At 39.4% G+C, this 12,969-nt stretch overlaps 1 non-coding gene across 1 annotated transcript; it reads right to left on the bottom strand.

Annotated features, from left to right (window-relative positions):
- Positions 1 to 3,447: 3,447 nt before the first annotated feature.
- On the bottom strand, positions 3,448 to 3,553 carry LOC116119741. Its single transcript, XR_004126437.1, has one exon. It is a non-coding gene; the product is annotated as a small nucleolar RNA R71 (small nucleolar RNA).
- Between the last annotated feature and the right edge of the window lie 9,416 nt (positions 3,554 to 12,969).

Genomic DNA, 12,969 nt, shown 5'->3' with positions numbered 1-12,969 from the left:
CATCGGTAAGATTCTGAATCATTCATGGGTCTTGATTGATTTGTAGCATATGAGTGTTTAATCGGTAAATTTTTTGTTTTCCACTGCATTTATCTTTGATTAAAACATTAACAAATCATGGGTTTGACCTCGGCAAACACACTCAGGTTAAAAGGGATGATTCAGCGGCCTCCTACAATTTCATTTCGCAGGAATTAATGCTTAAGCTAAGGCTACTAGTGGATGAAATGAAGGCTTTTGGCGTTATGGCAGGTAACGGCTTCATAGTTTGAAGCACTGGAGCCTGTAGAGGGTTGGAGTTAGCAATCCAAGTTATCACTATATTTGAAATTATTCCAAAACTTTTGGAATTTGTCAAAACATTTTTCTCTTTAACACAAAAACCTTGACAAGCCTCCCAAAAAACCCTCTCCAATTCATGGCTTTCAGAGCCTCATTCGTTCATCTTTGTGCACTCAAAACTCATCTTTGAAAGGTAATGTTTCATTTTTATTCACTCCTTTCGAAAAAAACCCCTGAACCAACTTCACTTGCTAAATTCCCGCTTAGGTAACTTTACTCTAAACGAAGCTCTTTACTTTTTTATTTTAGGATTAATTCGCGACTCATTTCTCCAATTTCATCCTTCACTAAGAAGAAGTTTGTTTAATATTACACAAGCAATTCATCAAAATGCTCAAAAACATAAAATCTGGAGACAACTAAGTTGAACATTTTTTGTGAATTGCTTTGTAATATTAAAAGTGTTTCTCATGGTTTTGCCCTTTTTGGGGAGAATTTGGAGAAAGGTTTTAAGCCCAAATTCTCAAAGGTAAGATTATGGAGTCTAATAGATTTGTTTAAGAAAATGTTTGCTTTTGGATGTAGGCCTGATGTGATTACTTATGGGACTTTAATTGAATTGATGGATGGTGTAAAACAATGTTTTTTTTTTTGTTTTTTTTCGCGGGGGGTTGGGGGGTTGGGGTAATTATGTGTAAAATAGTGTTGCCATTAAGTTGCATGAAGAAATGGCTAGGGAAATGAAGAATCTAGTGTTATTTGTAGGACAAATATTGTTACTTATAATAGTATTATTGATGGTCTTTGTGAGGATGGAATTTTTAGTAGAAATTATTCTTTGGAAATGAAGAGTTTGGGTATTAGTCCAAATGCAATCGCTTATAATACTTTATACATGGTTTGTATTGTCTGCGTGTGTAATACCCAAGATGTCAAAGTTATGTTTCCAACTCAAAATAGTCCTTTAGATGTTAATTTTATGTTAAAAAGCATAAAATCTAACTAAGGGCAAAATAGTCAATTCATTTGGAGCGGTATGAATCAATTATCCATAAAAGGGTATTAAAGGCAGAACAGATATTTTTCCTATGGATAAGCATTGCAAAAGTCAAGGATGAATAGGCTTAAATTCATTAGACTTTTTATTATGATTTCAGGTACTTTCTAGTGCATTTTGACCTGAATTGTTGCTTAAATTCTTTACATTTCGTGTTTCAGGTTAAAATGGGCATTTGAGCAAATAAGGACAAAATTGGAAATTTTTGACTCAAAAGTTAGCGGATCTCAGAAGTTAGGAGAGTTCTGAAGCAGGATAAAGCACGATGAGGTTTGTTCCAAAGGGAGAGCACCGAGAATCGAAGAATCAAGTGAAGATGCAAGCAGAGTGGCAGTTTTGTAAATTCAGAACTTTTCAAGAAGCTTCGCCGTGACGAAGCGAGCCAGTCATGCACCAGATCTGTTTGGTTCTTCGCCGCGGCGACGGTCATAAATTCCAATTTTGTGAAACGCACAGTTTTACTTTGTGCGTGTTTTTCTTAGGATTTCGGGTGAGGTATAAAAGAAATACTTAGCCTTTTTGTCCGGGGGTCCAGGAATTAGGTTGAGCAGCTTTTACATTTTCTTTGATTAAGCTTCAAGAGATTTAGCGATAAGAAGGGTGAAGATTTGATTTTGAACCAAGGGATTCATCATTTGGGGAGATTTCTTATCCTTTCTCTTACTTTTCATTATGTTGAACTTGAATATTGTCGTTTTTCTTATTTGTAGTGTTGATTTAGCTATGAACTAACCCATTTTGGGTTAGGGTTTTGATTGTAATTTGGATTTTAATGGGTTAAGTGATTGATTGTTTTATGTTTATATGACTATGCTTTGATTGTGTGTTTGCTCTGAGTTTTAATGCTTTATGTGATGAACATGATGAGATTGAGAAATGAATCATGTTAGGCTTCTTGGGTAATCACCATTATAGTATTGGATGCTAGAGATAGATTCAAGAATTAATGAAATCATTGTAGGATTCTTATGCTTAATGAGTTTGGATTTGTTAACTTTCAAATTGTTGGGTGCGGAAAGTTAATAAGGAAGAATAGGAAAACATAGCCTGAGAAGGTATGTTTAACACCTTAGTGAGTTCGATTTACAACCAATGCATATGAATGTGACTGTAGTTTAATTTTTAGTTTTAACCCATAAAGTCCGAATGAAGTCAAAACCTTACCCTTTTTAATTGAATTGATTTTATCCGTATTTTTTTCATCTCGCATTTCATAGTTAAAATTCAGTCAATAATTTCAGATTTTGTTTTCTTTAATTAAAATTGCTCCCATTAATCCAAAAGAAGTCGATTGCTCCAACTTGAGAACAGTAGGATACTTAGTGCTTAGCAAGCATTCCTCGTGGGAACGATACTCACTCATCACTTAATTACTTGAGCGATTAGTATACTTGCTACATATTGTATGTTGTAGGAAACACGCATCAAGTTTTTGGCGCCGTTGCCGGGGAATTGTTTTAAGTTAACATTGAGTCTTTCTATAGTTAGCTAGATTGGAGTTTTTTTTTTTTTTTATCAATTTTTTTTTTCTACTTTCGTTCTTAATTTTCAATTGGTTTGTGATCTCACTTTCCTTCATTTCTGTTTTTGCAATTTATGCGAAGAGCGAGACGTCAACCAGTGGTTCCTGTTGATCTTGAGATTGAGAGAACCGTCAGACGACGTAACAGAGAGAGAAGAGAAAGAGAAGATTTAGTTGTAAAAGCAGAAGAAATAGTTGTTGAAATGGTAGAACCAAAAAACAGGACACTAAGGGAATTTTCAGTTCCCACAGTGAATGATAGTGGGTCGAGTATTACTAGACCTACGGTGCAAGCCAACAACTTCAAGATCAAGTCGGCAATCATCTAGATGATCCAACAGTCGGTTAGATTTAATGGTGATTTGAAGGAAGATCCGAATCAGCATATTGCAAATTTCTTGGAAATTTGTGACAACTTTAAGTCGAACGGAGTGTCGGATGACACCATTAGGTTAAGGTTATTCCGATTCTCATTGGGGAATAAAGCCAAAGGGTGGTTAATGGCACTACCACCGGAACTATAACAACTTGGAATGATCTAGCACATAAATTCCTTATCAAGTTCTTTCCTCTAGCTAAATCAGGAAAATTGAGAAATGACATCACATCATTTATACAAGATGAGTCCGAGTTATTGTATGAGGCTTGGGAGAGATACAAGGAGTTGATGAGGAAATACCACACCATGGCTTGCCAGTTTGGCTTCAAGTCCAAACATTTACAATGGACTGATGGGTAACGTGCAAACCATGGTGGATGCAGCTTCAGGAGGGGCCTTGCAAAACAAGACACCAGAAGAGGCCTATGAGTTGCTTGAGGTTTTGGCAAGCAACAATACAAAGACCAAATGAGAGAGCAATACCAGAAAATCTTCGGGTCTTCATGAAGTTGATGCCTTTACAGCCATCTCAGCCCAACTCACTACACTTTAGAAACAGTTGGGAACTATGCAGGTAAATCTATTCAAGCACCTCAACTAACTTGTGATTTGTGTAGGAAACCATGTGAGCAGCGAGTGTCAAGTTGGGAACACATTGCTTCGTCATCTTCATCAACGGAGCAAGTGAACTACTTGGCAGGAAATCAGAGGCAACCAAACAACCCGTACTCCAACACATACAATCCGGGGTGGAGAAATCATCCAAATCTGGCTTGGGGCAATTAGAACCAGCAAAATAGTCAATGGAATCAAAGAACATTGCCAAACAACCAACTAGGGGTGAATAATCAACCGGGAGATGGAAGAGTAACAAAGTTGGAAGACATGTTTGGAAAATTCATGAGGAGACCACGGGTTTCATGAATGAGACAAGGACGAATTTTAGAAATCAAGGGGCGTCCATTCGGAATCTTGAGGTACAGAGGGCCAATTGGCCGAGAAGCTAAATGAGAGACCTCAAGGTTCTTTACCAAGCAACACGGTGACTAACCCAGTGAGCAAGCAAATGCCATAATTTTGAGAAGTGGACAGTTTAGAAGAGGTAGAGAAGCTACCAAGGATGTCGAGCAAACGGAAAGGAAGATTCTGATGAGGAAGTTGATGAAGAGATTGTTGCTGAAGAGAAACCCAGTGGTTTGGAGGAAGAGAAAAAGAAAAAGGAAGAAAGGCAAAAGAAAAAGAGGAGAAATTGCATTCCCTGAGATACCACAGAGTTGGCACATCACAACCCCACCCATGCCTTTTCCTCAGAGATTGAAGAAAAGAATCAGGATAAGCAATTTTCAAAGTTTATTGAAATTTTTAAAAATAGCATATTAACATTCCTTTTGCAGATGCATTGCAGCAGATGCCAAGTTATGCGAAGTTCCTTAAGGAAATCTTATCAAATAAAAGGAAGTTAGAAGATGAGGAAACGGTGATGCTCATGGAGGAGTGCGTGCCATCTCCAGAAGAAGTTATCCCCTAAGCTCAAAGATCCAGGGAGTTTTACTATTCCTTGTATTATACGAGATATACGTTGCTGTTGTTTGTGTGCTCTAGGAGTTAGTATTAATTTGATGCCCTTTTCTGTTTTCAGGAAATTAGGAATTGGTGAAGTGAGCCAACGACTAGTCGTTGCAACTAGAGATAGGTCAATAAAACACCCGAGGGGGATAGTAGAGGATGGTATTGGTGAAGGTGGGCAAGATAATTTTTCCAGAGATTTTGTGATGTTGGACATGGAAGAGGATGGAAATTCCTCGATTTTGGGCCGACCATTCTTGGCCACGGGGAAAGCACTTATTGTGTGCAGGAAGGAAAGTTACTGTTGAGAGTTCATGATGAAACAATAACTTTCAATGTCTTTGAGGCGATGAAGTTTCCGTCTGAAACAGATTCATGTTTTAGGGTCGATGTGGTGGACAAATTGATTGAGGAATCTATGGAAGAAAACACTCCACAATTAGCTCTAGAAGCGTGTATAGCCAAATCAAAAACGATAGAGGTAGATGCGTCGGCGAGTAATGAATGTGCTAGGATGTTAGAAGCCCTTCAACCGATTGATGAGAGTTAAGATGTAGAATTTGGGAGTTTGATTTTGATAAAGAGAAGGAGAAAGAAAAAAATGAAGAACCTCCAAAGTTGAATTGAAACCTTTACCTTCCCACCCCAAATATGTTTATCTTGGAGACTCAGAAACTTTCCGTGATCATTAGTTCAGGTTTGAGTACATTAGAGGAAGAGCGGTTGATAGGGTGTTGAGGGAACATAGGCTAGCAATTGGATGGCCATTTTGAACATTAGAGGCATCTTGCCATCATTTTGCATGCATAAGATACTCATGGAGGATGATATTAAGCCTAGGGTGCAACCACAACAGAGGTGAATCCTTCGATGAAGGAAGTGGTGAGAAAGGAGCTGGTGAAACTCTTAGGTGCGGGGATTATTTATCCTATTCTGATAGCCCATGGGTGAGCCGGTACAAGTGGTTCCGAAGAAGGGAGGTATCACGATGGTAAAGAATGAGAGTAACGAGGTGATACCAAGAGGACGGTGAGGGGCTGGAGAATGTGCATTGATACCGAAAATTGAATGAGGCGACAAGGAAGGATCATTTTCCATTGCCTTTCATTGATCAGATGTTGGAAAGGTTGGCAAGACATGCTCTATATTGTTTCCTAGATGGGTATTCAGGAATAACTAGATTGCCATCGCTTCTAAGGATCAATAGAGATGACCTTCATGCCCTATGGCACCTTTGCTTACCGAAGGATGCCTTTTGGGTTATGCAATGCCACACAACATTTCAAAGATGCATGATGTCAATCTTTGGAGACATGGTGGAACAGTTTATAGAAGTCCTCATGGATGACTTCTTAGTTTTTGGTTCATCATTTGATAGCTGTCTAACTAATCTTTTTTGTTTTGCAGCGATGTAAGGAGACGAACTTGGTGCTTAATTGGGAGAAGTGTCATTCATGGTCCAAGAGGGAATAGTGCTCGGGCATAGGATCTCCAAGGAGGGATAGAAGTTGATCGAGCAAAGACAGAAGTGATTGAGAAGCTGCCACCACCATCAAATGTCAAAGTAGTCCGAAGTTTCTTGGGCATGTGGGGTTTTACAGACACTTCATCAAGGATTTTTCTAAGATTTCTAAACCCCTTTGCAATTTGTTGAATAAAGATGTTGTTTTTGACTTTAATGATGATTGCATGCATGTTTCTAACTCTGAAAAAAATATTAGTGTCTGCACCTATTATTGCAGTCCCCGATTGGGAACTACCCTGAATTGATGTGTGATGTAGTGATTTTGCTTTAGGGGTAGTTTTAGGCAGAGGAAAAACAAAGTGTTGCATGTAATTCAGTATGTAGCAAAACACTCGTTGTGCACAATTGAATTACACCACCACTGAAAAAGAATTGTTGGTGTAGTTTTGCTTTTGAAAAGTTTCGTTCTTACTTGTTAGGTGCCAAGGGATCGTCTACACGGACTCAGCACTCCGACACCTATTGGCAAAGCAAGAAGCAAAACCTCGGCTGATAAGATGGATTTTACTACTTCAGGAGTTCGAGTTGGAAATTCGAGACAAGAAGGGCTCAGAAAATGTGGTGGTTGATCACTTGTCGAGAATTGAGAGACCAATCAAGGGAAATGAGGAGGAAATGCCAATTAGAGAAACATTTTCAGATGAGAAGTGATGAGAGTGGAAGAAGCACCAGGTATGCGGGTTTTGCAAACTATTTGTCATCAAGGGTGCTCCCAAGTGGTATGACGTACCAACAAAAGAGAAAATGTTCTCAGATTTGAAGTACTACTTTTGGGAAGAACCGTTTCTTACAGACATGTACTGATCAAATAGTATGGAGATGCATCCCGGAGGAGGAGATGGAAAGATTCTACGGCATTGTCATGAGAGGGAGTAGGTGGCCATTTTGGAGGAGCTAGAGCAGCAGCCCAGTTTTACAATCGGGTTTTTTTGGCCAACCCTTTTTAAGGATTCTTTGGATTTTCAGAGTGCGATCAATGTCAACGGGTAGGTAATATTTCAAAAAGAGATAGATGCCGTTGAACAACATCTTGGTGGTTGAGCTTTTTGATGTGTGGGGGATTGATTTCATGGGTCCTTTCCCAAGTTCTTTGGGAACACATATATTTGGTGCGGTGGACTACGTGTCGAAGGGGTTGAAGCAGTTGCATTGCCAACTAATGATGCTAGGATAGTGATTACGTTTGTGAGAAATAAAATTTTCTCAAGGTTTGGGGTACCACAGGCATCATTAGTGGGGGGATTCACTTGTGAATAGGCAATGGATGCACTATTGAGTAAGTATGGAGTGACACATAGAGGTGCAACACCTTACCATCCAAAACGAGCAGGCAAGTGGAACTGTCGAATAGAAAACTCAAGGGGATTTGGAAAAGACAGTTAATGCATTAGGAAAGATGGTCACGGAAGCTGGATGATGCATTATGGGTTATTGAACTACCTTTAAGACTCGATTGGTATGTCTCCATTTAGGATGGTTTTGGGAAGGCGTGCCACTTATCGGTTGAACTCGAGCATAAAGCATACTGGGTAGTCAGGCAGCTAAACATGACGGCTGATGGAGAAGAAAGAATGTTGACTTGAACGAACTCGATGAGTTTCATCTGAAGCATATGAAAATGCCGGATTTACAAGGAGAAGACAAAAGGTGGCATGACAAGCATTTCTAGAAGAAGGATTTTGAAGTAGGGCAAAAGGTGTTGTTGTTCAACTAGACTTAGGCTTTTCCCAGAAAACTTAAGTCTAGATGGTCCAGACCGTTCACAATGACAGAGGTCACCCCATACGGAGCAGTGGAAGTGTCACATGAAGAAAGGGCACCTTTACGGTGAATGGACAGAGATTGAAACCCTACATAGATGGGATGATGAGTTGCAAATCCATCCCAATCCGGCTTGACATCCCAAGAAGGTTGAGAGAGTCGAGCTATCGACTATAAACAAGCGCTTCTTGGGAGGCAACCCAAGTGTTTTTAACTATTTGCTTTTTTTGGTTGTTTGATTTGTTTAATTTCATTTAAGTTTTTATGAATTTTTAAGTGTGGTTTTTTGGTGTTCAGGTGACATTTTTGCAAAAGAAAGGAATTCAAATGCTCCAGACTTCGCTGGGGGAAGAGTATTCTTTGCCGCGACGAGCATTGTGTAGAAAACATGTTGTGAAAGTCTTAGACTTCGCCGGGGGCGAAGCAGCATGAAAATTGTGGGAGCTCCGGAGGCTTTCGCCCTGGCGAAGAAATTGTCTTTGCCGTGGCGAAGAAAGTAGGAGGGAAATTTAAAAATTTTCTAAGGCATTGTCGCTGCGGCGAAGAACTTTCTTCGCCGAGGCGAGTGGCCTCTGATGTTTTTGCCCCGATGAAGAATTTTTCTTTGCCACGGCGAAACCTGGGTTTGGTTTTTAGGGTTCATGAACGAAGAACGCGGGCAGTGAAGCGTTTTCTTCGTTGCGGCGACGATACTTTTCTAATACCCACTTTTCATTTTCCTTCTTCACGCAATCTTCATTTTCACTTGAGAGAAAAATTTTCAGAATTCAATCTTTACTTCCCTAGTGTTTTTCTAACCAAATTTCTTACTCCATAACATTCCAAACACCAAAACAACCCATTTCATCAACAATTTTCTTGAAAAATTCACGAAAAATTTTGGATCAAGAATTTGGGGGTCAATCTGGGCTGTTTCTGGTTCAATTGGTGGCGAATACTCCTTTATTTTGGTAAGATCTTAGGTTCCCTATGTTAGTAACGGTCCGTATACGCAGCGGAAACAAAAAAAAATTAATGTAGAGATCGTTTACATGAGCCAAGATCAAGGGTATAATTTTACAATTTTATCAAAGCAAGAATCTGCATAAATTAATATCTGCGTTTAGAAACCATACGCACGTTGGAGGCTCCTCCAAATTTGTCGACGATGTTTTGCTACCGATCCAAGTGTAGGATCGAACTACGTAGTCCCACGAGACAGTCTCAAAAAGAACCAAAGAGGATTTGCTAGATCCTCTTTGGCTTAAGATTAAGAAGAAGGTAAAATCAATGAATTGATTTTAGGCCAAACTAATTTTCTGCCGTGGGAGTGTATTCCAAAAAGGGGGCTACTCTATGTGTGTGTTTTTTTTAGAAAGATCAATTCCTAATTAATTAACACACACACTTTTTTATAGTTAATCAATTTGCCCTAATCCATACGGAATAGCTGGGCTCCAACCAAAGACCCCATGTTGCCAAACACTCCAATTTGATTATTTTATTTCCATCATTATCTCAATTAAATCATTAATATATATTTAAATATATATTAACATTAACAATAATGATAAATATTTAAATATGTGCGAACACACATTTAAACGTAATTTCACTTATTTAATTTTTCTAACAAATTAAATAAAGGCTACGACCTAGCAAATTAATTGTACTAGTGAATTACCAAAATACCCTTTTGCTTAAGACAAAGACGCCCTTCTTTCTTTCTGGTCTTAAATTGTCTTCTATGTGTGGACCCATGCCTCCTCATCATATCGGCAGTGTAAGTATCGCGATTAACACCAATTAATCGTCTCACTAATACACAGACCAAGATTGGCCCTTAGCAAGGCATCGTGGCCACCGATAGATTCGGATTCAGCAAAGTGGCTGCCTGTCAACGATATAGTTACCGTGCAATTCGATCCTTTCATCATACGTTATCGACAAGACGAAGGCATAGAAATAGTGTCAACCTTCGTTACTCTCGATATTATTTATTCAGTTTCTGGCCGATGACCCGTATTATAAACTGGATAGAGCAACAACTCAATCACTGTGGCCACAGTTTTAGTGTCATTGCCATATACTGAATTGCGCCGTGAGATAACTTTCTCCATACTCAGGAGTGATGAATCCTCTGTCAATCCACCATAGTCTTGATACACTCCTGATGCAGCCAATACACACCGTATTGACAGCTCTGAAAAGAACCGCGTTAGGCTAGTGTTAAACTACACCAATCGGTGCACAAGGCGCTCCGGTGATCTCAAGTCTAAGGATCACATGCACCACCATTCGTTAGAGGATTTGTTCCATAGACACTAGGGTTACCATCCATATGGAATCCTCTGATGGGTTAGTCCAGTGAACTGGTGTATGTCTGTAAGGCGATCACAACAAGCACCTGTGTTGCACCAGGTTGTCACAAACAACCTTGACAAGTGAGATCATCACTCTCGCCTTTCGACAGGGTCGTTCAACACTATGATAGCCTCCGATTATCTATGCCCTTATTCAGAATAATAAATGGGCTACGGACATTTCTAGAATGGCCACCATATGTGCTCATAGAGTTCTCACTATCAAGATTTGAAACACTTGATACCCTCGTCACGGTTCTACCATTCTAAGGACATATATCAATACTATTGCAATAATAATGATTTACGCGATATAGAATAAAATGTCATTTATTGATTAATGAACATTATTACAAAGAGTCAATCTTACAAAACTGATTGGCTCTAGGGCACCTACTCCAACAATCTCCCATACACTATAGCCAATCATTCATGCACTAGACACTGAATGAGCCAAGCCTGCAGTATAGCCAGTCATTCATGCACTCAACATTGAATGACCCACCCATGCTGTCCCATCATGCTCACTACATAGAAACTTCAATAGTGGGTTAGTAGGTATTTTACAAATCTGCACTTCCCTTTCGATCGATCTTTCAGATCAGATTGAATCAACTAAGTAAGTGTGTTGGATTACTGGTGAGACCGTGATTCCTCAGCCACAACAATGGCTCATTGTATCGCAGTACAACTATACTGGATTACCAATGCTTGAAATCACATCAAGTTCAGTAATGAACTTTGATCCAAACCGCCTACACGGCAACATTTAAAATGCGATACATTTAGCATCAATTGTAGAATTCCCTGCAGTACACTAATTCGAGCCTTTCCAGCTCACTGCAGTTACATGAGACAAAAATGTGTAATCCCAAATTGCGAACATAATCATCCTTTTCCCGTTTGGAAATAGCGTCATTGTATTCTCTTAGTGAGTATCTTTCCTATAATCCAAGAATAATATTCTTAAGCCTTTTTCAAGTACTTAAGAATGTCCATTGACACTCACATGTGTCATTTACTTGGATTTAGTTGATATCTTCAACTAGTGCTGAATGCACAAAGACATCAATCTAAGTACATAACATATTGCTCACTTGAGCCTGATTGATATCCACTACAAGTGCTAAATGCACATAAGATATCAATCTCAACATACAAGATGGATCCACTTGCTAAAGCATGTGGGATCCTCTTCATTCTATCTCTCTCATAGTGTGGCTAAGACACATACCTTATAAAGATAGACACCATACGCCATTAGAAGAAATCCCTTCTGGATTTTCTATACTGAATGTGTTCAGCACCTTGTCTATGTACTCTGACTTAGTTTGAGCAACCTACACGATCTATCACGATAGATCTTTATTCCAAGGTGTAGGTGCTTCCCCTAGTCCTTCATGGAGAAGCACTTGGATAACCAAGTCTTTACCGACTACAAGTTCGGTATATCATTCCCGATCAGAAGTATGCCATCGACGTACAACACTAGGAATGCTACTGCGCTCCCACTCACCTTTTATAAACACAGGGCTCATCTTCTTTCTTGATGAAACTGAATTCTTTTACGGCTTCATCAAAACGAATGTTCCAGCTCCTTGAAGCTTGCTTGAGTCCATAAATGGATCTCTGCTACTTGCATACCTTATTAGCTTGATATCAAGAACGAAACCATCAGGTTGTGTCATATACACATCCTCCTCAAGGTTTCTATCAGAAAAGCAGTTTTGACATCCATTTGCCAACCTCATAGTCATGATATGCAGCAATTGCAGCATAATCCGGATGGATTAATCATGGCAAACTGGCGAAAAAGGTTTCTTCATAGTCAATGCAATGAATTGTTTAAAACTTGGAACCAGCTGTGCTTTATAAGTATGCAGTTGCCATCCATGTAGTCTTCTTCTTGAAGACCCATTACACCCTATGGTTTTACCCCTTCAGGTGGTTCCACCAAAGACCACACTTGGTTCTGGTACATGGAGGCATCTCAGATTTCATGGCTTAAGCCATTTAACGGAATCTGGATCGATATAGCCTTCATAGGTTCTGGTGTAATCGTCTTGGAGACCAGTACGTTACCATGTTGAGTCACGAGATAACCGTATCTCTCGGGCTCATGGCGTACTCTCCAAATCTACGTAGCTCCTGTGCTACCGAGGTGGTTCACTTTGATCCACAGATGTGGAGTAACCTCCTCATGATGCTTAACCCACTCCTATGGCACATCATTATGTCCTTTGTCTAGTATATCTTGTGGTTCTAGAATTCATCGAGTTCTACTTTTCTCCACTAGTACTTCTTAGAAAATATTCCTTTTCTAGGAAGACACTAGATCGAGCAACAAAATTTTTGTGCTCTTCTGGGGTAGAAATAGTATCCTTTGTCTCCTCTGGATACCCCACATAATACATTTACAGGATTTTGGGCCCAGCTGTCGAAGTCAATTTCTTAAAATAAGCTTCGCAACCAAATCCTTAGATAAGACAAGTTGGGCTTTCGCCCACTCCATAGCTCATATGGAGTCTTATCTAC

The sequence above is a fragment of the Pistacia vera genome, unplaced genomic scaffold, assembly GCF_008641045.1.
Source record: "Pistacia vera cultivar Batoury unplaced genomic scaffold, PisVer_v2 Contig903, whole genome shotgun sequence".
Lineage (NCBI taxonomy): Eukaryota > Viridiplantae > Streptophyta > Magnoliopsida > Sapindales > Anacardiaceae > Pistacia > Pistacia vera.
The sequence above is the reverse complement of the archived record's forward strand: the minus strand, read 5'-3'. Positions and strand labels throughout refer to the sequence as shown.